The sequence below is a fragment of the Orcinus orca genome, chromosome 10 (genome assembly GCF_937001465.1).
Source record: "Orcinus orca chromosome 10, mOrcOrc1.1, whole genome shotgun sequence".
Lineage (NCBI taxonomy): Eukaryota > Metazoa > Chordata > Mammalia > Artiodactyla > Delphinidae > Orcinus > Orcinus orca.
Window position 1 is genome coordinate 42,160,891 of NC_064568.1, and position 21,671 is coordinate 42,182,561.

At 44.7% G+C, this 21,671-nt stretch overlaps 1 protein-coding gene across 1 annotated transcript in view; it reads left to right on the forward strand.

Moving 5' to 3' along the window:
- The window catches only part of CDCP1 (CUB domain containing protein 1), a 56,770-nt gene that overhangs the window by 1,042 nt on the left and 34,057 nt on the right, over nt 1-21,671 (forward strand). The window lies entirely within an intron of this gene.

Here is a 21,671-nt window from a genome sequence, read left to right on the forward strand (position 1 = left end):
CTTTTGTGTTTTTAAAAGAGCTATCCAGGAAGCGATTTGGGTTTTTGATTACCCTTTGCTGCATCTAAGGGGACGTTTGTGTTTGGCAGGCAGGTATATTAGAGGAAATTAAGTTAAAAGAATCGATCTAAGCAGATGAGTTGAACTTGGGCGTTCCGGCAATTGCCATCATGACAAATCCGAGACTGGAAAGCTTCCTGGTTCTTTTCTCCAACAGCAGTGAGGTGACATATTGCTGCACAGAAGATGGGACGTTGAAAATATTTACTGTGTTTATTGTAATTTGGACTGAGTTTTCAAGATTCCCTTGAAGAAAAAGTCAGTTTAATAATAAAGAGTAGAGGCTTCCCTGGTGGCGCAGTGGTTGAGAGTCCGCCTGCCGATGCAGGGGACATGGGTTCGTGCCCCGGTCCGGGAAGATCCCACATGCCGCGGAGCGGCTGGGCCCGTGAGCCATGGCCGCTGAGCCTGCGCTCTGCAACGGGAGAGGCCTCAACAGTGAGAGGCCCGCGTACCGCAAAAAAAAAAAAAAAAAAAAAAAGAATAAAGAGTAATTTAGCTAATGAAAGTAGGTGTAAATGTATGTGTGAGGAAAAATAGTGTGCCCATCACACTTGAGCGCTGTCTTGAAACTCTGGGAATTGTCTGAGATGTTTCCGGTTGTCTGTGATAACAGTTGAGAACTCCTCCAGTAAGAGTATGGTGTAAATCAAGGCATCAGTGCATTACTGACAACTATGACAGCTTATCCTGAACTGGCTTGTGTTACATGTCTGATTCCTCCCTGTGGCCTGGAGAGGCTGCCATTTTGGTCTCCAGTGAGTCCAGTGGAGTCTGTTCTTTCCAGGAAGTTCTTGACTGTTGGAGCCGTGTCTCTTGGTTCATTGTATAGATACAGGGAAGCCCAGGAACTTTCCCATTTTACCTTCTTAAATCTTTCCTGTGGTCTTAAGAAGTGGACCTGTGAGGCCACATCTCTGGGCTGAACTAAAGGTTATCCCTTTGTGGTTGGAGCAGTCACAGAGTACATTTGCTTTGCCCAGAGTCTTGGGGTTGATCTAACTGGTGGAGACCTTCGAGAAGTTAGTAGAGTCTGTCCTGAAAAGATGGAGAGAACCAGAGAGCCTAGCACAGTGGATTTATTTTATAAATCCCTGAACTCTCTTAAGACTCTGCAGAGTGAAAATGATGTTGGTGTCACTGCAGAGATGAAGAGTAAAGGAAAGTTTGCATCTTGGTGGGGTGTGTTTGTTTGAGTTTGGTATTCCCACCAGCTCTCCCACTTCTAAGAATGAAAGATTGGTTAAGTTAAAATAGCCTTGTTAAAACCTCAACTTAGGGACTTCCCTGGTGGTGCAGTGGTTAAGAATCTGCCTGCCAATGCAGGCGACACAGATTTGAGCCCTGGTTCTGGAAGATCCCACATGCCACGGAGCAACTAAGCCCGTGCTCCACAACTACTGAGCCCACGTGCCACAACTACTGAAGCCCACGAGCCTAGGGCCCGTGCTCTGCAAGAAGAGAAGCCACTGCAATGAGAAGCCCACCCACTGCAACGAAGAGCAGCTGCCGCTCACCACAACTAGAGAAAGCCTGTGCGCAGCAACGAAGACCCAACACAGTCAAAAATAAATAAATTTATTTATTTTTAAAAAAAGTTTAGTCTAAGAGATTCAAGTAGGATAGTATTTAAAAAAAAAAAGAAAACGAAAGAAAAAAAAAAACCTCAACTTAGTGGCTTTCCAAGAACCACTCAGGTACCAGAGTCTGGGTCAGTGACCCCATTCTTGCCGCCATTGTTTCTTGCCAAAAATATGAGTAGGCATCAAATGACATGTTCACTCACCCTGGTGAGTGTGTGTGTTCATCATTCTTCAGATTCAAATGTGTAACTGGCAGAACTGATGAGTCCTCCCCCAACTCTAACCCCCACACCCACACAGACTGTTTCTCTGCTGGCTGTAGACATGTGCCCGAGTGCTGACCCATCAGCCTCAGGGGTCACTTCATATGTTACCGTTTTGTCTGCAATGACTGTACCCTGCCCCCCACATTCTTCTAGGGGTTCTCCCATGCTATCAATGTGGCAAAAGGAAGTTGAAATTACTTAAATGTTTTAAGTAATATATATATAATTATTGTAGAAAAATTGGCAACAAATATAACAAAATATCTGTGAGCAAACCACCTTGGTCATTTTGGTGCACAATTTGAGTGTGTGTGTGTGTGTGTGTGTGTAAAACCAAAAATGGGACCATCCCTTTGTATAGCTTTAACTAGTCCCCTATTGGTGGACATTTAGATTGCTTTCAATTTTTCCTACTAAAAATAGAACATGTCCAGAGTTTCCCTTGTGGCGCAGTGGTTGAGAATCCGCCTGCCAATGCAGGGGACACGGGTTCGATCCCTGGTCCGGGAAAATCCCACATTGCTGCGGAGCAACTAAGCCCGTGTGCCACAACTACCGAGCTTGTGCTCTAGAGCCCGTGAGCCACAACTACTGAGCCTGCGTGCTGCAACTACTGAAGCCCGTGCGCCTAGAGCCCCTGCTCCACTACAAGAGAAACCACTGCAATGAGAAGTCCACGCACCGCAATGAAGAGTAGTCCCCACTCACTGCAACTAGAGGAAGCCCACGTGCAACAACGAAGACCCAACGCAGCCAAAAATAAAATAAATATATATATATTTAAAAAGCTTTAAAAAAATAGAACATGTCCAACAATAGGGGTCTGTTCAGTGAAAAGACGTTAAAAATTATATAGCACAGATTCTATAATGACATGAAGTGATATTATCTTTGCATTGCTAAGGTTATAAAATAGTGTCAACTGGATTATCGCATTTTGATATATCTGAGAATGTGTTCCTGTGGCTCTATTCTGCACATTCTTGACTATTTGCTCCAACTAAAATTCTGGAAATAGAATTGCTGGGATGAAGAGTGGAGAAGAGGTTAAGGTTTTGGATACACATGTCCATGTTGCCCTGTGGGTAGCTTGTTCTGTTGTTCTGGTGTACCTTCCTGCCAACAGAGTATGAATGCCCTTTTCCCACGCTCCCTGGGCTGTCATCATTGTTGTTTCACTAGCAACTATGGGAGAAGCATTCCTCCCTCTAGCTCAGCAAGCAGGGTCTGAACGGTGTTGGTGGGTATTCAAGAATCTTAGGAGTGCCCCAGCTAGGTGGTACTAATAGTCCAGCAGCACTTTTTTTTTTGCTAAAAACAAAAACCCAGAACTGAGTCCCTTGGCTTATAACACAACCCTCACCTTCGATTTTGCTCAGTGGTGCTGACTTTTGTTTGGATGGAGGAGAAGGGGAGTTTGCTGGTAAGAAGGATCCATGATTGAGGTCAAGATGGGTGGGACAATGGGGGCGTGATATGGGGGAACCATAGCTAAGGCTCTCCACCTGGGTGATTAAGAAAAGTTCACACCCCTTAATTATCATTCTAAATTATAAAAATTATTCCACAATCAAATTATTTCAAACCACTTCCTACAACCTTGTAATTAGCCCATCACCTTCTCCTGGGCAGCTGGCAACATTTTAGAGAAACCAGCAAGGAGAGCCAAGTCCCCTTCCTCACCTCTTTGTAGCCTTGGGTTTGTATTCAGTACACAAGATTTTTGTTTCTTTGTTTTTGTTTTTTTATTAATTACTAACTACTACTTGTAATACCTAACACATATTGAGCTTCTGCTCTGTGCCAGCCACTCTTCTGAGTATTTTACGTGTAAGCATCTCCCACTTAACATCAGTAATTCATCCCTAAAAACCAGACATACTGCATGAAAACACTAACTGATGACCTACATCTCATTATTTCATGTGGGACAAACTATAAAAACCTACTGCACAAAACCCAAACCCCCAGCAGTTTCCAAAAGCATAATGAAACACCAGAAGATACCCATATATAATTAACAACCAATTCTATTAAATGTAAAATGCATGACATCCCTTCTGGATTGCCAGACCATTTACTGTATGTGGCTCTTCACAGACAGTTGCTTTGTGTGTAATAACTTCCTGCACCCCTTTTGTTGGCAGTCGTGGCGTCTCCACCAGATCCTCGCATTCTGCCTATTTTGTTTGCAACATACATTTTTTTTCAAATGTTGTATTGTGTTTGGAGATGTAAATATACATATTTCCTAAATAGACATTGGCCAAAAATAACTGTGATAGATGACACAATGTTTGAGTAATAAAAACTCAGCTGTTTCCTCTTGTGAAAATGTAAATCCAGGAGGCGTTCTTGAGTAGACCTGCTAGTCATTTAGCTCTCCAGCCTCAAGCAAGTACTCCTATAAGCCCTTAATAGAGGGGCACAGAAAGGTAAAGTAACTTGCCCAGGGCTACCCAGCAAGTATGTAGTGATGCTGAGATGGTAGCCCAGGTAGCCTGACTTCAGAACTCAGCTTCTGTCACCAGTGTGCCATGCCCCCTGTGCACAGTGGGACTCCTAAAGACAGCATTTGCTGGTCATCTTAGAGACAGTGTCTGCACTCCAGACATTTTCTTTCATTTTTTGAAAAATCAGCCAACACTTACTGAGGGCTGTGTTCATATTTGTTCTAGGAATGTGTGTTTTTTGTTTTTAAAATGTTTTTTTTGAGGTCACATTGGTTTATAACATTGTATAAGTTTCATGTGTACAGCATTGTATTTCAGCTTATGTATACCCTACGGCGTGCTCATCACCAAAAATTTATTTTCCGTCTGTCACCGTGCAGTTGATCCCATTTTCCACATTTGCGCCCCCCAACCCCCGACCCCATCCCTTCCCCTCTGGTAACCACTGCTCTGTTCTTTGAATCTACATGTTTTTTTTTGTTTGGTTTGTTCATTTATTTTGTTTTTTGTTTGTTCGTTTTTTATGTTCCACATATATGTGAAATCATACAGTATTTGACTTTCTCCATCTGATGGCATAATACCCTCAAGGTTCATCCATGTTATCGCAAATGGCAAGATTTCATCTTTTTTAGGCTGAGTAATATTTCATTGTTTGTGTCTGTGTGTGTGTATCTATCTATCTATCTGTACATATATATCACATCTTCTTTATCCATTCTTCCATCAGTGGGCATTTAGGTTGTTTCCATATGTTAACTATTATAAATAATGCTGCTATGAATATCTGGGTACATGTATCTTTTAGAATTAGTGTGTTTGTATCTTTGGGTAAATACCCAGAAGTGGGATAGCTGGATCATATGGTAATGTGTATATGTTTTTAATATGTAAACAATATAAAAACTGTACTTAGAAAAAGAATTACCTGTACGTGGTAACAAAATTTCAAATAGTACAAAATGATCTGTGGCGGGGAGAGGGGAGTATGTCCCCTTCTACCTCTGACCCCAGGCCTCCTCCCAGAGGCAGCTGTGGTTTCTTGTGCATTGTTCCTGAGCATGTACAAGTTTACAAATATACATACCTCCCTTCTTTACACAAAAAGGAGCACAAATATAGTATATAGTATAGGATGTGTCCCATATGCGTCTTGATTTTTTTCATGTAGCAATCCATCTTGGTTCTAACTCCATACCAGAACATACGGAGCTGCCATGCTTTTTGACAGCTGCATAATATTCCTTGTCGTGGGAGCATCATGTTATATTTAACCAGCCACTTGTTAATGGATTGTTTTCAATCGTCTGTTGCTATGAACAGAGCCTCACTGACCATCTTTACAGCTGACTTGTTTGGGTATATGGACAAGTTTATCTGTAAGTGAAATTCCTGGATGAGGAGTTACTGGGTCAAAGCGTTTGTACAGAAAATGTCAAATAGAAGGAAGTGAGTAATAGGGGAAACAGCTTGCCCAAGAGCCCAGCTAATAGGTGGTAGTGCCATCTGTAAATCTGGGCAGTCTCGTTTCAGAGTACAGGCTCTTAACCACCCCAGGCTGCAATTTACTCCTTTCTTTATTCTTTCCAGTTGAAACTAATCATGAACTTTAGGCAAGGGAAATATTTTGAATTTCCTTTCAAATATTTACTTTCAGTTCCGTGATCAGAATGCCATGAGCACTGTGTATTGAGAAGGCTGAAGACGGGCTTGCACTCTGATAGCTCCTCATGTTTGCATTGAGGACTGATTAATTCTTTATGACTTTTTACCTTGATAAGTCTAATAGTTAAGGTGTAACACCCTTTGAGCTGCTGTAACACAGACCCAGATGTGTCTAATGGCTCAAACGCAATAGATGTTTATTTCTTACTCACGGAAGGTCCTAAACAGGGGATCTCCTCCAAGCAGTGATATGGGGACCCAGGCTCCTTCCACTTTCTGACTCCATCATCTTCAAGAAGTGTGGCTTCTGTGTTCATCCATATCAAACTGATAGAAGATCAAAGAGCAGGAGGGGTCTTACATGGAGGGTTTTATGGTCCAGGAATGGAATTTGTTTCATATCAATTCTGCTGCCACTCTGTTGACTAAAACTCAGTGGCATGGCTCTATCCACCTGAAAGGGAGACTGAAATGTAGTATAGATGGGAACCCAGGAAGAAGTCATCGTCGCGGGCAGAGTGGTATGAGTGTCAGACTTAAGGGTCAGGACACCTGGTTCTAACTTCAAGTCTTGTCAACAGTTAGCCTTATGACTTGGGAAAAGTTGCCCTGTCTCCTTAGGCCTCAGTTTCCCAGACTTTCATGTAGGGGCTTGGACCGTGCAGAGGAACCACCAGCCCTAATGTCTTATGAGCTGATTTACATGAGAGCTGATTTGTGGATCTTCTGGAGACCCCCGAGCTATTGGAAGAGCTCAGGCAGGGTCATATCCAATCCCCATTAGGAAAGTGGCTGGAATGGTGCTTGGCACATAGCAGGCACTTAATAAATATCTGTGGAATAAACAAACGGATAATCCAGGTCAAGGCCAGTTCCTTCTAGGAGAGGGTATGAGCTTGTAGACATTAGATGACTTCTTCAGGTCACTGTGAGAAGGTGGCAAGGGCAAGAAGGTCTAAAGCCCAGGTCTTCTGGCTCCAAATCTGATGCAAATCAGACAGAAGAGGAGGAGGAGGGAAGCACAGTCCCAGTGACTGCGTGTGTGGACTGGGAAAACTAGAAAGTAGAAAAAAGAAAATGTGGATTGATAGATGGGGCCACAGCTTTCTGTGTCCCTTCAGGGTGTGGAAGACACCTCCTTGGTGGTCTGGGTTCTCTTCCTCACCTCAGGACCCAGGATCTTCATTCTGTAGAACGTGCTCATAAGTCTCTGCTGGTCCACTTCCAGGAGGAAGTGGATGGGGGTGTGGGTGGGTTTTCGGGAATGCAACCCCACTCCTGGATACTTGCAAGGGAAAAACTAGAAAATGATGGCGATACAGCGAAAGAAGCAAGGTGTAAAGTAGTGTGTGTATGTACAGTGTGACTCTAGTCATAGGAAAAAAGACTGGAAGGAGGAAGTTACACCAGAAGTATCTGGCCTGCAGTGTAGCCAGCAGAGCCCTCCTGCGTGAAGGATGGTTTGCTGGTAGCCGTGATGATCATGACAAGGACTTTGTATTGTCCTGCACATTCTCCCATGTGAACCACATTGCTTCACAAGATCCCAGCTTGGTTCGTGTGGTTTGGATTTCTCTAAACAGTAATACTGATTTGTGATAGAATACAGTAGAAAATCAGAATTTGTTTTACAGACATATACTTCACAAACTTTTATAAAATGTAAAGTTCTTTCTTCAGTTACTGTACTTAAAAAATAATCTGCACTTTTCAGTTCTCTCCTGAGTACAGCCCAAGCCAAGGGCACCCCTGAGAGCCTTGTTAGTCTGACTTTGCCAGGGAGAGGCTGCACTCTTGGACGGGCCGTCCATTCTGCCAGATGGAAATGCAGCTCAACAATATACTATGAGGCCATTAACCACCTCACCCTAGACTGTGAACATCTTTAAATAATAAATTCGGAAATATTCTGAAAAAACAAATTATAACTGCTCCATGAGCACCAATGGTATAACTTTCTTTGTTTTAAGTGAAGTGCAAATATTCCCTACCCTCAATGGCAGACAACCAAAGCATTCTGGGGGAAATGTGCCACTTCTGTAAAAACTTATGGGTGCCTACGTGCTGTCTTTGGCTGGGACAATAAAAGACAGTCTCCAGAATTGAGTTCATCAACTTTCTGCATCCAAAAATTACACAGAGTTCAAGTCAGGCTGTTGTTTTTGTTTTGGGGTCTGCCCACTTGGCCATCTCCAAGTAATGTCACACAATGCTTGGAGCCATGAGGAGACTTCTCAACACTTGACAATTTGTGGTCCAGCTGAGAGCTGGACTAGGATGGTGTATGTCCAGGCACGTGCCAGATTCCTTCAAGCAGATGCTTTATCTTCCATCATTGGGCTGGTGGTGGGGACATCAAGCTATTTCAAACAAGGATGTTTGGCTGAAACATTTTTTAACCTGATAACAACTCACAAACATTTGGTGAGAGGTCCCAGGACATCATGGAGGATGCAGAGATGGTGAGATGAAGCCCCCGAGTGTGAAGGGCAGACAGATGCCTAACTCTGGTGCACAGCGGCACACCGGCCACGGAGGAGAGTCCAAGAGCCAGCAGCACAGAGGGTGAAGTTATCAAATGCTGCTCCTCCTGCTAGAAGTCTACGCTATGCTGGAGGCCCCAGGCAGCTGGGGACACTGTCTCGGGAGGACTTAGCCTGTGGTGATGGGCTGTCTTTACCACCAACCGCCCTGCTGACAAGTCTCACTGGAGTGGGGCCCTGGAGTATCTTCGAGGCATAGACCCAATGAAAATAACGTCTGTAAATCACTCAGCACAGTGTCCAGCCTCGAACAGATTCCTCACTTAATAATTGTTGTTACTTTTATCGTTTGAGTTGAGCCCAAGAAGAACATTGAAATTTTCAGCAGCAGACAACATGGACCAAACTGCCAGGCCGTTGTCTGTGTAACCAGGTTGCTTTTGGGAGACATTTTGGTTGTTTCAGCCTCTGCTACTACATACTATGCTTCAGCCCCTATCCCAGTGCGGTCAGCTTTGGGCCCTTATGAGGAACGGGAAGCTCCTAGAATCGAAGCTGCTGGATTTAAAACTGCAAGAAATTGTTCTCAATGACACTAGAACATGTTTTTAAAAATTGTTTGCGGGTAAGCACCAGCGCACGCCAGTGCATGCGTGCATGCATGCACGCACACGCACAAACACACACATTTCCTTTTAGCCAAGGAACTGACCAGACCGGTTTTATGTGACTTAAACATCAGGCCCAATTACACATGAGAAGTGAAAAGAACTTCCTAGTGGGCTTCCAAAGATTACAGCTGTCCTTGTGAGCAGGTGTCATAAACCGAGACTGGGCTGGAGTGTGCCAGGCCATGAAACCAGAGCTGGATATTCTGTGGAGTCTGGCAGGGCCCCTGCTTTCATCCCTGCTGAGAGGTGGAGGATTGCCCAACTGCCCTGAAGTTGCTGACAGTCTTATCAGGCACTTCAGCCCTGGGCTGTCAGGAGCAAGTTCTCAACTTATCACAACAAAGAAGACGTCTTTTTCAAATTGTAGACAGTGCTTGGGTCATTTTGCAGAAGCCCATCCCAACACAATGCAGCCAAACCCTTGAAATAACATCTTCCAGCCTCCCTGGTCTCTGCTTCTGTGGGAATACAATTCCAGTTCCAGCCAAGAACCGTGGGACACCAAGGAAGGTATGTCCCACTGGCACCTTGAAACTCCAGATAAGCATCTTCTTCTCCTTCCCCTTGGAAACAAGCCAAATGTCCATGATTAGAAGACTGGTTAAATTAATGATGGTACATCCAAACAGTGGAATGCTACATAGCCATTTAAAAGAATGGGGTGGCTCTCGGTGTACAGACATGGCATAACCCCCCCAGATATATTCTTGAGGGGAAAACACAAGATTCAGAACAGTGAGGATGGTATGCCACCCTTTGGCAAAGTGAAATGAAATAACATAGGGGTGCCTTATAGAGATATGCTTGCATATTTTACTTCGTGCTTCATGTATTTTTTATCTAAAAGTAAAATATATTTTTCAACTTTATTGAAATATAATGAACATACCATAAAATTCACCACTCAACTGCACTGTTTGATGAGTGCTGTCAGGTGGTACAACGTTTCAATCACCCTGCAAAGTTCCTCCAGACCCCTTTGCAGGCAGAGGCCCTGCCCTTTGGCCCCTGGAAACCATTGAATTGCCTTCTATCACCACAGTTTTGTCTTAAAAATAGTTTTAAATTAAAAAACAAAATTTAAAGCCAGCTATGGGTATAGCAATGATTCTGTCTTCAAAAAAGTCTACAGATGCTTCCTGCAAGAATTTGGTGTATAGAAGGGATGGAGTAGAAGTATTAAGTCACTGGGAATCAAGGAACTAATGACCAAAACTGCCTTCTCCACCTGGAGCAGCTTTTCTTGAAAAACAATTTGCTGCATTTCCCACCCCCCTATCCACTGTTAGGGCCTAGCACTGAGCAGGCCTAGAGAATCTGATTTTTGCCTAGACTGTCTTGAAAAGATCTAGCCTAATCTTGGGTTATTTGGTAACAGATTCCATTCATTCCCCAGATGTTGGAGGCCCCTTGTGCTGGATGCTGGACATTGAGAGGTAGAAAACCCTAGTCCCTTGCTCTCTGGGGGCTCACCACCCAGAAGGGATTCAAACATGTAAACCAGGAGCTACAAATGGGTGGCCTGAGGGCCTTGGCCCAGTTCTGTTTGATGTGTTTTGAAAAAAGCTAAATTACAATATATTTAGTAGAGCATGTACCCTCTGATTCAATAAAGACCCTCCTCACTATGTTGGCTTTTCTCATTTATATTACCTGCCTAGGCCCTGAAAGCATTTGAGTTTGAGACAATATGCAGTATGGTAAGTACAGCAAAAGATGTATGTATGAGAACTGCAATAAAGGTTGAGGATGGAGAATACCTTCCACAGGCAGGAAAAGAGAAGGAGGAGGACAGGTGTTCTGGTGTCTGAGGTCTGTGGAACATCATAGCAAAACCCTAAAATAGGCCCTGGAACAGAAGTACGGCTCTGTCATTCATCACCAGTAATCCCATGGTATTGTTTTGATATTTTAAAAGTGTTGGGTCATTTGTAGAGATGTGGATGGACCTAGAGACTGTCATACAGAGTGAAGTAATCCAGAAAGAGAAAAGCAAATATTGTATATTAACGCATGTATGTAGAATCTAGAAAAATGATAGAAATGAACTGGTTTGCAATGCAGAAATAGAGACACAGATGTAGAGAACAAATGTACGGACACCAAGGGCTGGGATGAATTGGGGGATTGGGATTGACATATATACACTAATATGTATAAAATAAATAACTAATAAGAACCTGCTGTATAGCACGGGGAACTCCACTTCGCTGTACAGTAGAATCTAACACAACACTGTGAAACAACTATACCCCAGTAAAATAAATAAATAAATAAAATAAAAGTGTTCTCCCACCATCTCTGAAAAGACAGCTTGCAAAGTGATCCTCTATCTGGAAAAATGTAATGAAGAGTAATCTTTCAATTTATGATTCATGACTGGAGACCAGCTATAGGCGCGAAGCAGAATGTAGTTTGAATGATGATTAAATGCCTCATTACTCTGGGATTTTCTAACTGAGTTTTGTTCCCATCCTCCTCCTCCTTCCTTGGCAATAGCACTTAGCAGCAGGACCAACTCCTGCTGTGAGGAAGGAATACGGGTCATGAAAGGAAAGTGCTCTGAACCACAGCCTCTCTCCCTTTCAGGAATAACCATCTACTTTTTCTTCCACCTACAGACACAATGTGCCTCCTCAAAACCCCTAGCTCAGCATTCTTGGTCCCTCAACTCAGTTTTTCACCTCCCTGAATTTATGGCATAATTATCTTAAGATCATTAGCTATTGCCACCACTGGCACTGTCCAGGTGCCAATAGTGGCCATCTTAGTTGATGTAACACCCTCCATAATGATCATCCTTGTTGACATAATTTCGTCCGTGATGGCTGAACACCTATAATGTCCATTATTACTGATTTAACGCCTCCCATGTTAATACCTTCTGTAACAGCAATCCTCGTGGACATACACCTTCCATAACGACTGTCCTTGTTGACATAGTACCTTCCATAATGGCCCTCCTCATTGACATGACACCTCCTGGGGGCTGTCCTGACCCCTCTGGATGAAGAAAGCATGTGTCTTTCTGGCCCCAAATATCTCCTAGAGTGTGCAGGCTTCCTTTGCTGACCTGTTTTACCATGGGGTTACGTGGTTTGCTGGAGGAATCACTGTACTGACTGGCCCATGGTCGTTTGAGAGAGCTTCATTCAAAGACTTACTCTCCAAGTCAGGCTATGAGGATGGATCACCCCCACCCCCACCCCTGTCTTTAAGGTTGCTGGAAACAATGGTAACTAGACTTATCATGGTGATCATTTCATGACGCATGTAAGTCAAATCATTACATTGTACACCTTAAACTTACAATGCTGTATGTCAATTATATCTCAATAAAACTGGAAGAAAAAAATTTAAATAAAAATATTAAAAGATTGCTGGAGATAACAACAACAAAAGGTACTAACCCCTACTCCCTAAAACAAGAGGTTTAAACAGAAGGATGTATTCCCAGTTGGCTGCAGCCCTGGCCCCTGGGATAGGGCTGGCCCACACTCCCCAGTCCTGTCCCCCTAAGTGATCAGGAGATTGGGTCTCTGCAGTTAAGAAGCAGTTAGACCTAGGGCTTCCCTGGTGGCACAGTGGTTAAGAATCCGCCTGCCAATGCAGGGGACATGGGTTCGAGCCCTGGTCCGGGAGGATCCCACATGCTGCGGAGCAACTAAGCCTGTGTGCCACAACTACTGAAGCCCATGTGCCACAACTACTGAAGCCTGTGCGCCTAGAGCTTGTGCTCCGCAACAAAAGAAGCCACCGCAATGAGAAGCCCTCCGCACCACAGCAAAGAGCAGCCCCTGCTCGTGTAACTAGAGAAAGTCCACGCACAGCAACGGAAGACCCAACGCAGCCAAAAATAAATAAATAAATTAAATAAATCTATTAAAAAAAAAAAGAAGCAGCAGCAGTTAGGCCTGATGAGTGTAGATTCTTATTTAACCATCTCCCTGCTAGCTTTTTATCAGAGGAACTTGAACAGCTAATCTCTGATGGCAAGGTGAGACCATTGGCAAAGGACTCAGGGAACACTAAAAAAATGGGAATTTCAGTAACTTCTGAACTTCTGGCAGACGGAGAAGGGAAAGGGCCCTCATTCTGTTCGTGTCCCTGAGCACACATACAGATGGGTTTTTTAACTCTGCTCCTTTGGTTCTTCCCCATCTGTCCTTGTGATCCTCAGTGACTTTCAAGTTCGTCATGACTCACACTTCAAGGTCTGGCAAAATGAATCTTTTTAACATTTCATAAAATGTTAATGTGATTTACACTGGCCCTGTGGCAATTTAGCATATCATCCTGACTTATTTGCAGTGGTCATAAACTCAGTTATATTTGTTGTTTAATTCTGCAATTCCCACGTGCAAAGTCTCTTATTATGCAGATTTCTCTACTTCTGTGAGCCTCTTTGAAATCATCCCTCCACCCAGTACAGTTCCATTCCACGTGGAGTGAAATGTTAAAGTCCGGGTCTTATCGCGGCAAGAAGCCTTAAAATGGCCACAGTCCCAGAGGGGTTTATACATAGATGTGTTCATTTGCTCCAGATTGTGGCCCAGACAGGGCTCATGACCTCGTTATGCATCTCTAACATACGTCTCCAATATGGCATGTGTCTTTGATCATAAAAGGGAAAGATACAACAGAAGGTTTGGATGGCTCCCTGCAAACCCATCACCACTTTAAAAAGTAATTCAAAGCACAAGCCCTGCAGACAGTTGATCGGTAGTGTCCACTTTGGAGAATCATTCAGTTACTTTAGAAAATTAACTTGCATCATTGCATATAAATTTCTTTCCTAGGGAGTTTGGGAATTAAGAGTAGGGAGTGAATGGATGGACACAACGGTCCCTGTTTTGATAAACTATTCCAACAAGTCAGATTGACTAAGAATGCCCATGGTTCCTTTTATTTAAAATTGCTCTTTGAACTTTATTGTCCTCTATGATTGTTCTCAGAGCTATGGAAATAGTAAACTATTTTAAAGGGAACCATGCGTCTCTCACTGAGGGGGTGAGAACATGATGTCCTTTGAGTTCTGAAGTCCGTGGATGTGACTCCCCGAAGCTGGGCCCAGCCTTGTGCATCTCTGTATGCTGGCACCCGGCCTGGAGAGCAGCTCACCATTACCTTGAGTCACGTGGCCCAAGTCAGCCTTCATTGCAATCGCAGCACCAAGTTGTCTTCGGGCCTTCCGCTTCCGTTGTGCGTGCCCTGGTCCTCCTCCTGCGACTTCTTCCCTGCCCTGACCCCTGCCCCGCCAGTGCAGGCCTGGGTCCCAGTTCACCCTGATGCAAGGTTGCACTTGGTCACCCCCAGGCACTTTATTTATAACTGTAGTCGATGTTCAATCCTTTCTGGTGTGTTAACTGACTGTTGCAGTGTTTTTAGTGTATGGGCTTAAAACGTGGCCCTGTCCTTTAAAGAGCCTATGAAGCTCTCGTGTTGGAATAGCAGGCTAGTTCTTCACTTGGGAGGTGCACATGCTATTTGGGGCTGGGGCATGGGATGATCCCCCGTCCTGTCACCTCCTGTTCCTCCATACTTCCAGCAATAGCCTGAAGAATTCCCCCAGCTTGGCCTAGCCCCCACATTCAACTTCTCTGTGGGGATGCCGTGTGGGCAGCCATCAGCCCACTTCCCTTTACTTCCGAGAAAGAGAATGAAAAAAGATTTGCCCTGCTACCGCAAGAGGCTGCTTTTCCCAAGCCAGCCAGGGGAGTAAGGTGGGTGGAGTGGGGAGGGGGACAGGGTTATGGTGGAGCATTGGTGTGCCTTCTCAATCAGGTGCCTGCCTGATCTCCAAACCAATGAACGAGCAGCTTTACAGCTCAGATACCTGGAAGGACAGGTGGGAGTCTCTTTCCAGGAGGAGGTATTTCCTGCCAAGCCAACCAGAGGTCTGGGTAGGGATTCTTGCAGCCCAAGTAAAGGGGAAGAAAATTCAGGAGATGGGGGTTTGGGGAATTCTCCTAAACATAGGTGTGATTTTGCCCATGAATCTCACTGACAGTGGCCTTGAGAAGTGAGCCCCTCGGGCAGGGGCTTCTGGGGGATACTTTCCTTCCAAGACCTGGCACTAGCCCTTTATACCCAGTGCTTTGTTCCAGAATTATGGCTGCTTTCCTTCTGCCACCAACTTGGCCACTTGCCTCCCATGCCCACAGTCCCCAGGCAAGACTCACAAAGCTACAGAGCCATCGACGGCCAAACACGCCAGGTTCCCTTTCTCAGGTCCTTGCCTAGAGATGCTGCCAAAAAAATCACACAAAAGAAGAACCAGGCCCCAAACATTTTGAATTCCGGGTAACTTTAAATCTTCAGTTTAAATTCAAACCACATTTTCAAATTATTTTTAAACGAAGCACCTATTTAAACAAAGTGCATTTTAAACAAATACCTTTCCCTTTTGATATCCTGGAGATTCCCTAGAGAGCCAGCAGCTGGGAAATGTTTTATTCCTTCTCGAGTGACTGTTGACGATAATAGGCCAGTCTCATCACAAGGCTCCTGGCCATGTGTGGACTTCCCTGGGCAGGGCTGGCTCTGCTGACGAGCCATTTTTCATGTGCTGGTCTCCAGTGTCAGACTGCTCGGGCACAAATCTGGCCCTGCCTCTTACTAATCATACATGCCTGGGCAAGTTACTTGACCTCTCTGAGCCTCGGTTTCGTCATCTTTAAAATGTGGATTAACATTAGAACCTGCTCTGTGGGGTGGCTGTGGGCATTTATAAATTCTTATCAAGTGCAAGCACGGACCCTGCACATACTAAGTACTCAGTGTTATTATTAAGACTGGCCTGGTATCTAGACTCCAAAGGCTTCTCATCCAAGAAAGGCAGATTGGTTTCTGAAACAGCAACTTGCCTTGTGGTTCTTTTTGATGTGAATGTGGGAAATTAACTATTTCCAGGCAGGCAGAAGGCTGGTCTTCCTGCCATTGGTGAGACTTTCCCCTCGGTTTACCGGTCTGTAAACAGACCTGATCAAAGAGACTTAGCGTGTCTACACCATTTATTCCTCCACAGCCTGCCAGCCTTGCTGCCCCAGGTCCACTGGATTAATAACACTATGACTTTGGTAGTGTGAGAGTCCGGCACCCCCTCATCACAGCAGGCCCCATTCAGATGGGTTATGTTGGTGCTGATGCTCAGGCCCTCCGTGTCAGCCAACAACTCCAAGTACTTCATAACAATGGCAGCACTTCCTCCCCTTCTGCTGGTTGATTCCACCAGCTTTGGCAACTTAAGGGAGGGCAGCTCAGTGTGGTACCCTGGGGGGTGGGGAGGGCAAGTGTGCTGAGGTTAAACCAGAATCTCCCAGCTGCCTCCTGAGCTCAGCAAACAGGGACTTGAGGTCACTTCTCTGAGCCTCAAAGGCATGCTGGAGTCACATGAGTAAGCACATGTAGAAGGACCTTAATAGTCGGTGGGCAGGGCCAGGCCAGGGCAGGGGAGATGTGGAAAATTTAAGGAAGCACTCACACTTGCATAATCCTGAGTGTGATGAAGTTTGCCCCTAGGCACCTTGCCTGCCTCGCCCTGAGTCCAGCCCAGCCAGCCAGGACTCTGGGCTTTAGATTGAGAGCCTAGTTGCTGCTACAGTTGTTTCCCTACTTAACACCCTTCAACAGCGCCCCAGCAGTACTGCCCCAGTAGCAGTAGTTGTAATGTGCTCTCTATCATTACTAATATCAACAATAACAGCTAACATCGATTGACTACCTGGCAGCGTTCTAAGCACTTCATAGGTACTAACTCACTTAGTCCTTACGAGAATTCCATTATTACCCCCGTTTGCAGGTAAGGAAAGTAAGGCACAGAGAAGCTAAGGAATATGCCCAACAGGACACAGCTGATAAGTGGTACCAAGCCAGGAATTGATCCCAGGCAGTCAGATTCTAGACTATAAGCTCTTCACCACTACACAAAGCTGCTAAGATATGCTGGTCCCACTGGGTGAAGCCCAAACTCCATGGCAGCAACAAAGCCTCTTCCTGGCCTGGCCCCTTCCCCTGTCTCCAGCCTCCTCTACCCACATTTCCTTGCCCTCTGGCCAAACCAAACTCCCTGGAGTGGCTATAAGGAAGCTGTCGTCTTCACACCTGTGACTTTGCCGCTGCCGTTCTCTCTACCTATCCTTCCGACACCTGTTTCTCTATAGGCAAACTCCTTATTCATTCTTCTAGACCCATCTTAAGTTTCCTCCGTGAAATCTTCCTTGACCACCCCCAGACAGTTAATGGCTAACCTCAGCATCTTCAGAGTACCTTGACCTTTCTTGGTGCCCTCAAATTGCTGACTAACTGATGGGGTCTGATGGGGTCTGATGGAGTAGACAGACAGGCAAACGTACATTCAACTTCTGTGAATTCAGCAATTGCCTCCTGCAGGGAGTAGGCGGGAGAAATCATGCAAATGGTGTGAGTGTCCCCACGGGGTGGATGCAGGGTGGAAGGGTGAATCGCCGGCCCTTCTGCTGGTGTCCCTTCCTCCAGCTCTCATGATATGTGCATCCACAATTTAACAAATTGGATTTTGCAAACCTGGTCCCTAAAATCAAATCAGTGCTTTATCTGGTGCTCAGTCTGAGAAGCAGGGATCTGCTCCGTGGGGGAGCAGACACCAGCCACAGCCCCATGGACTCCTTGAGAGAGCGATGTGGGTCTGCAGTGTGACATCTTCCTGAGAGAGGACAGGGCTATTTCCCTGAAAGTGATTATCTCCTTATGGGCTTGCTTTGGAATCTGACTCCCGCGCAGACTGTGACTGATCGGCCATGCTGATTCACAATCGTACTGCTTTGTTCCTGAGTCTGAGTCCTCGACATCCTGGGAATTCGTCCCATGGGTCTTCATATGTATTTCCTGGTGCCCAGGCTGTGTCCAGTCCCTGGCTGGGAGCTATTCTGCTCATCTTCGTTGGGCAGAGAGAGTGGATGAGGGCAGAGTGTCCCAGGAAACCACACCCAGCTTTGAGGCAGCAGGTTCTGACCCGTCTAAGAAACTGTAAATTACATTTGTCAGTCTTTTAACCTGTATTGGACACATCTGGGAACAGATAACTTCCTGGTGAATCCCCTTCCTTGCATTTACTTCCCTTACAAAGACATAGGAGGGCGGGGAAAAGGAATAACAGGGCATTTGTGCAATATCCTGTGATATGCGAATAATGAATGGTGATTAAAACAATTGGAAATTCCCGCCCGAGAAGCCGCTGGTGAGGCAGAAACACCAGCAGAAACTAACCGAGGCATCCTAATAAAGAGAGGTCGGAAGGCAGGAGAGCTGAAGATGAGAGCTGTGACTCATGTGCCCACGTGTGGTGCCTGCAAGCTCTCCAGCCCGACAGCCCCTGCGCTGCTAATGTGAGGGTCACCTTGGATTTCTTTCAGCCTGTGAGATCTCAAAATCACGCCAGAATCTGGAGCTTTGGGTTTCTGGGAACTTGGGTAATAGGTCTTCCAAAACACCAGACCAATGAAATACCAAGCTCCTAGGGAAGCAAAAGAAAGAGATACTGAAGAAGAAAACGCCCATCCATTTTCTTTAAATTACAGTACATTTATCAAGCACTCAGATGTGCCAGCCCGACTGGGAGATAGGGGTGGGGTGGCAGGAGGCTGAGATTTATTCTACGGGTTTGGAATTTTCAGTTTCAAGGGATGATTAATGGTGGTGAGTGGGAAAGAGGGGAAAAATGTGCAACCAAGATGTCGTTCTCAAACTCTAAGCATTTGTGATAAATAAGTTATAAGTGATTTTACTCAAGCAGTGGGGGGGTCTCTCTGCTACTTTTATTACAGTAGAATAAGTGCCTCTAGTGGGGGCTCGGTAAGGAGGGTCCAGATTTCAAGTGTATACGTGGTTGAATCATTGTCTTCTCATTCTGGCTCTCCCCCTCCAGCTGGTATATTTATCATTGAGGATGAGGAGGGATAGTTGAAAATGAAAGTCCAATGTGTGATGTAGCCTTGGCTGTGACCCTAGGAAACAGCATGTAATATAAATGGTCTCCTGCTGCAAAGATGGATAAGCTCTTTAGTGTTCCCTGGGCTCTGAGCCAGGTGGGCATTCTCCGGTATGAGGCACCGAAGGAGAGATATGAACTGTGGCCTGATCGTAGAACATACTGGGTTGGTCATCTCAAAGTCAGAGCAAAGAAACATAGTAAAATGTTAAAAGTCCACCCCCACGTGAGTCATTTAACCCTTACAAGGCTTCATCTGCTTTGTTTCTAAAAGGAGTTTGGATGAAAATCTGGGTTATTTAGACCCCAAATAAAAAATATAAACAACAGAAGTAGCATTAACAGTTCATGAAGGAAGAATTGGCATATTCAATCATTAGAGTTGGGACGATTGGTTTGGTTTTCCATCTGGAAAAAAATAAACAAAAGGAATCCCTACCTACCACCATAAAGGGGAAAAAAAAGTGGTTCCGATACAGATTCCCAGGTACCATGTTGGGCCTACTGTAACTTAGAACTTCATCATTTTTAAAGCCCTCCACAGACCACTTAGAAACCCCTAGTCTGGACTACTAACTCCCAGGGGGCAGGAACTCCAGGGCTTTTTTTGACATTAAATCTTTTGCACCCTGGATGATGCCTGGAACATAATATGAACCCGGAAAATGTTTGAATGAATAGAAGATTTCAGATTCTAAAAGAAAAAAAATGAATTTCTAAAAAAGATTGTACATTTTTCTTTGGCTGTCATTGATAATGGAATAGATTGTCATATATGCAGAATTATTTGGGATACTGACCTGGCTGAAAACAGGAGAGAAGAACTGAACGGAGAAATTTTAGTAAGATCAACTTTTTCTTCTCAAAATCTAATTTACAGCTATTTGAAATTATTACACATACCTTGGGAGAAACTAGGCCCACCTCAAAATATTATTAAACCATATTTTAACTGTGGTCATGATTATTCCTTTTTTCATTTATTAAGTGCCACGTTGTGTAGAAATACAATCTTTCCAGCACAAGTTTTTTTCCCTTCTTTTTTATTTATTAAGGTGTAACTTAAACATAATAAACTTCACCAATTTTAAGTGCACAGTTTTGCTGAATTGTGGCATTTGTGTACAACCTATAATCACCACCATGGTCAAGATACAGAATGGTTTTCTCATCCTACAAAGTCTCCTCTGCCCCTTTGTATTCCATCCCCTCCTCCCACCACCATCCTTAGGGAACCGCTGATCTGTTTAGGGTCTAACGCTCAATTAAAATAACAGTAATATATACACTACCAAACGTAAAATAGATAGCTAGTGGGAAGCAGCCGCATAGCACAGGGAGATCAGCTCGTTGGTTTGTGACCACCTAGAGGGGTGGGATAAGGAGGGTGGGAGGGAGGGAGACGCAAGAGGGAAGAGATATGGGAACATATGTATATGTATAACTGATTCATTTTGTTATAAAGCAGAAACTAACATACCATTGTAAAGCAATTATACTCCAAAAAAGATGTTAAAAGAAAAATAACAGTAATCCGGACTTCCCTGGTGGTCCAGTGGTTAGGACCCTGCGCTTCCACTGCAGGGGGCCCGGGTTCAATCCCTGGTCAGGGAACGAAGATCCTGCAAGCCATGAGGTGCAGCCAAAAATAAAGTAACAGTAATCATAATTGTAGAATCAGGAACTTTAAAATATTTTTGCCAAAGAGGAGAAATGACAAAGAAATTGGTAACCTAGCCAGCCAGGCTGCAACCCCGAGATGGATTACAGCTTCACTTGACAGTGAATTAGCCCCCCTGGAGACCCAGGGTTGGAGGCCACGGGAGAGCGTGCCGAGCCTTCAGAGACCCGGTACCCCAATAATTTTTTACAGATAACATGGTAAGACCTTTTTTATGATTACAGAAAGAGAACGCAAGGGTTGACATACTCAGCTCAGATATACATCTGACAACTGGGTTTCTGAACATGCATCTGGACTCATTTTTAATCTGGTATCTTAAAAGAACCCCTGGGCCTTCCGATCTTTCTCAGAAGATTCTTAGTGACCATGCTGCTTGAAGATGAAGCATTCAAGTAAAGAAACTTCTGCCTCAGAGGATGTTTTCTTTCTCTGAGGCTATTAATTAAAAAGTTCAGAGTCCCTGGTTCCCACCAAGGTTTATAGCCCAAACTGAAACACAGGAATGGTAGTAAGTCTATGAGAAACTAAATGCGGCAAAGACAAGAATGTGGAGATTTTGTATGGTGCTGTTGGGAGGGTCATCAGTTCTGCTTCCATGTGGGCACCAGGCACTGTTGGGGTCCTGAGACTACCACTGAAAAAGACAGGCAAATTCCTGCTGCCTTCCTGTAGGCAGCAGCTCGCATTCTGATACTGGGAGGTGGGAACAAATAACACGGGTCCTCTCAGAGAAGAGAGCAGGGATGAAGGGAAAGCAGGTACAGGATGGCTGGGGTAGGGGTGGGGTGAGCATTTTGGGTAGCTGGTCGGGGAAGACTGCTCTGAGGAGGTGATCTTTG